Source organism: Pezoporus wallicus, unplaced genomic scaffold, assembly GCF_028554395.1.
Source record: "Pezoporus wallicus isolate ANWC-B61680 ecotype Strahan unplaced genomic scaffold, APGP_CSIRO_Pwel_v1 contig_420, whole genome shotgun sequence".
Taxonomy (NCBI): Eukaryota; Metazoa; Chordata; class Aves; order Psittaciformes; family Psittacidae; genus Pezoporus; species Pezoporus wallicus.
This window is the reverse complement of record NW_026636658.1, coordinates 2,183,037-2,187,670: the sequence shown is the minus strand read 5'-3', so window position 1 is coordinate 2,187,670 and position 4,634 is coordinate 2,183,037. Positions and strand designations below refer to the sequence as shown.

The following is a 4,634-nucleotide window of genomic DNA, read 5'->3' as shown; positions in this document are numbered from 1 at the left end:
TCTGTGTACACGAAGAGTTTCTGTAAACTGTTACTTAAACAACTGCAGCAGTTATAGAAGGCTTGGATTAATCTAGAACTTTGTTCTTGAAATAACGTCAAGAGCAAGATCTTCTCAGGATGTGAATTAATCTGGTAGCTAGCAGTCTAGGGTTTAAAGCATCACCTGCAAGTGAAAATTCTGGATCAAAGGCCTTTCTATAAAGAGAACAGTAGGCACAAGCAGCTGTGGTAACAGCATATATCAGAAGGCACTAATTGCTGGGCTGGAGGGTAATATGCACTCTTGTTCTCTTTTTCTATGGTTTACAGAGTATTTAATTATTCTGTGGAGCAAAATAGCTTCAACAGAGTGGAGAGTAGGATGAAAATCAGTCCTGTAAGTCCTTAATGGTAGGGTAAGTTCAAATGTAGTCATTCAGAGGGGCAAAAATGAAATTAGAACTGCTAGAAACAGGTTGGTTATCTGATAAGTTATGCAGAGTGTACTTCCTTTTCTGAAAACACCTAGAAGGTTACTTCAAAGATTGAGAGATCATTTTTCTTTGTGTACCCAAATAAGTTCTGGGTTTAACTATGGAAAATCGTGTTAGAAATATCCTTTAAGATCCCTACAAGTTTGCAAACACACAAGAAAGAAGTGCTACACAGTGTCACCCTCCAAATAACTGAAGTCTAAAATAGATTCAGTCATCTCTGATGGCAGTGCTTGGGCTGCCAAATGTTTAGTAAGTACCAACGAGTTTCCAGTTTGTGCTGTAGAGCTGTGCATGTTAGTATTCAATACCACAGGTATCCAAGAGGAAGTTACATCTTCTGTTTGCTCAAGCAGGTAACGGCTGTTTGGGATTGTATCTACTGAACCCCGTAACAGCATATTCAGTCCTTTTTTAATTTGTGGATATTTCCACATAGGTATAACTAGGTGAAAGAAGAGCAGACATCTTTCAGCTGCCAGCATGGTAGCTAGCTACGTCCTCTCTACTCTTGGTCATTTCTCTCTGTTCTGAAAGGTGTTTGCTGGCATTGCTGTGGAGGTATCTACTTCCCCATTTATCTGACAGGTGGTTAGCTATTAACATAAACAAAAGTTGTGACCTGTCTGCCACTTTCAATAACTCAAGTGCTGTATTTCCAATCTGTCATGTCCTTGGCAGCCCTTTAGTAGATTAGTAAATGCATTATTCATTAGGAAAATTTGATAGGAAAATGTGCATTAATTTTCATCATTTTAACTGTACTCCACTGTTATCCCTTTAATGACATTTTTATCTGCTGTACGTCTGTTTCAAGAACTAGATGGTGACTTGGCTGATACACTACTATGTGGGAACAAGAAGGAAGATGGCACTTTGTTGCTGTCTTGTGAAAGTTCTTCAAGATGTCTACAGATAAAAAAGCTTGTACAGATAACTGCTTTCACAACACTGAAGTGGGTGAGTGGAAAAAGCGGCAAAGAGGATACAGAAACCTGCACTTGCCATCCACTATAGCCAAATTAATCCTGCATATTTAAATCTGAAGTAAAAATAATACCTCTGGGAGCTCAGATAGGCACTGTGACTCACACATGGTTATCTTCACGGGACTGCTTGATCATTGTTCCTCATTCAGAATGGTGCCTTCTCCCTTCTTCCTCTCTCCACTGCAAAAATTGATTTATCTCTACTAATGAATGAGGACTTCTAGTGTTTCACAAAACCAAACAAAACCTGTGTTCATACTGTAGTCATTGTATAGAATTTAGTTTTAGATTCAGTAAAGACAAAATAAAGGCACTGGTCCTTTCAGCAACAGCAGTTTTTATACCAGATGCTAACCCTTCATCCCTTCTGGAAAAAATAAAAGATCCTAAAGAAATATATTGAGCATAGATTGAGTTTCCAATTTGGTTAGCATTGGGGTAGCCATTCTGTCCTCATGTTAGCTTGGAAATTTCTTATGTAAATTGTATTGTAATGCTTATAACACCTGTTATTATGACAGGATTTATTCATGTCAATGAAAGGTAGGGTCACTATCAAGATATCATACTATAATGCTGAAAAAGGAAATTACTGTTATAAAATTTCATCAAATGGATGTGACAGAAATTAGGAATGAGAAGAAATGGATAAGAAGAAATTAGGTGGGAAGATAAACAAGGACATGTATGCATCAGACCAATTCTGATTTTTATGAGATCAGATGAGGCATAACAGATTGCAGTTAAAGTTATTGCAACCAAAGTTTCCTTCCCAACCAGCTATCTGTCTTCCACGCAGTTTGGATCACATCATTTTAACTGCAAAGTCCACCCTTTGGACTGATAAGTCTGGCTACCTGAGGATTTTGGAAGGTGAGTAATTTGTTTTAACCATCTCCCAGACAGTTTGTGAAATAGCATTTGCTACTGCTGAACTCTGGACTCTGTGCATTTTTCACTCCTGCGTTGTCCATTTGTTTGCTCCCATTCTGATAGCTAGCATGGTTTTGCAAGGAGAATGTCAGAGACTAATGGCAAAACTGCTTGTTAGTTACTATCAAAACGCCCATGTCTGAAGTCAATTAAGACACACAAAACTTGTGGGACATGAATCAAATTACCAGGCAAATATGCCAGATCTTAATCAAGCGGATAGGTGTTTTTTTTTTTTCTGTAGGCTTTTTGGTAGGCTGTGTCTTTAGATGAATTTCTAGTTGCTGTGCAAACTGTCACACTGAGAAAGATCATCTGTTGTGCTCCAGTCTTCTGCTCCACAGAATAGCAGCCTATTTTTCATGATTGCAGCTTTGTGTTAGCTGCACCGGTGAGATGCCTTCCTGGCACATTACTCAGGGAGATGCTCCTGGACAGGCTTAAGGAATTTTGTGGTTAAATTCAGAGTTAAAAGAAGAAAGAGAGACAGAAACTTTCTCCTACCAATTGTATAAAGAAACCAATGTCTCATTTGGCATTAGATGAATGGGAAAAAATAGAAAGTTAAAAGGATGTAGGATAGAAATGAGGTTCTCAAGTATTGTTCCTGCTCAGTTTAAGCATTGTATAAATGCATGTCAATTGTCAATTAACCGTGATTGTTTAAATACATAGATGGGCAGATGACTATTCTTTAATTTTTGCTTTTTTCTAGTTCCATTTCAGAAACTGATTTTCAGTGTATGAACATAATAGTAACTACATTGGCACAAGCCAAAGGTCTTTCTAAGGCAGCTGACACAAAGCAAGAACACAGCAATACCTTCCCACATATTCTTCAGCCTCAAATCATTTTAGCTCAAAAGTGGTCTGAGATGGCGATCAACTGCATTTCATAAATGTCCATAGATTTTTCTTCCACATTTTTTTCTCTATTGTCTTAAAACATCCATGCAAATAAGCTTTCCTCTCTGAATGTTGCCATTTCCCACCCAGTACTATTGACTGGGATAGTTTTCTGGCAAGGTAAAAGCAAGAGCACTGCTTCAACTTCACTTTTTTGATGGGAGCAGGGAACTTCTGCAGCTGTAAGCTGTTCTCTGGGGATGTGGAAGAAGCTTCAGAAAGCTGTTTCTCTATGGGGGAGCCAGTTGCATCTTTTCTGCAAATCAGACTACACTACATTTCAAGAAACAGCATTTAACAGAATGACAAAAGAAGAGGAGAGTGGAAGGGCGACCATTTGCTATTAGACTGAAGATTAAGTTACCTGTACAGAGTAAAAAAAGAATTATTAAGCAACAGAAACATGTGAGGGAAATTGCTTCAAAAGTTACCAGATGACAACCACTGTAACTTACTTTTCAGCAGTCCTGCCAAGAACTGAACTGAATACAACATAGCGCAATATCATTTGTAGAAAAACACAAAACCAGAGAATTCCTGCCATAATTGTTCCATGATTCAGCAATTCAGCAGCTAACTGCTCCCAATCACACATAAACTCAAATAAATTTGAGAAGAGACTCACATACATGCCATATGTTAGGATGAATGTAAAACCCCAAGGATATCATTGGAAAGCTCATAATGCCTATGCAGAATTGAAGAAGGAAAAGAGTGAATACAAATTTGCAGTATCTGTTTTTAAGTGGAAGGGCACGGGGAGTAGGTTTTTTAAGTTCACAATTTACTTGCAGCAGGCAAATGCATAGCTCTTCTTTCCCAGGACTATAATAAAGTCAGTGGAGCAGTTGCCTAATCCATGGGCAGAGACAAAATAGCAAACTTTGAACACAAGACAGGTTACTACTTCAAATTTGCATAACCAAATACCTGGGGGTTCCCTCTGCTACAGTCGTTCGGGGGAACACTTTCTTCCTCACCACATACTACTTCTACAGCTGGTCATGATGTAACTTGTAGAACCTAAGGCCAAATTCAAATCTAAGTTATGCTTTGTGAAATTAGGATTCACCAATTTCAGTTCCTTTGAATAGCTCTTAATTTACAGTGACATAACAGATTAGAATCTGGCCCCTCTAGTTTTAATACCTGCTTAGATTTAGACAGTAGGAGACCTTTAGCTTAAGATAAGAGCTATTAATTTGCTCATCTTTATTCACACATAGAGGCTGATGTGTGTCTTTATGCATTTATGTACAAGATAACACAGCTAAAAAGTATTCAGAATGTGCATACAAGTGCAGGAAGGGACAGCAGATGATTTTAAATTC

General features: G+C 38.1%; 1 long non-coding RNA gene across 1 annotated transcript; it reads left to right on the top strand.

Moving 5' to 3' along the window:
• The first annotated feature begins 272 nt into the window (after positions 1 to 272).
• On the top strand, positions 273 to 3,192 carry LOC130594897 (uncharacterized). The gene is made up of 4 exons (XR_008971184.1): positions 273 to 378; positions 1,293 to 1,435; positions 2,245 to 2,337; positions 3,113 to 3,192. It is a non-coding gene; the product is annotated as an uncharacterized LOC130594897 (long non-coding RNA).
• The last annotated feature ends 1,442 nt before the right edge of the window (positions 3,193 to 4,634 follow it).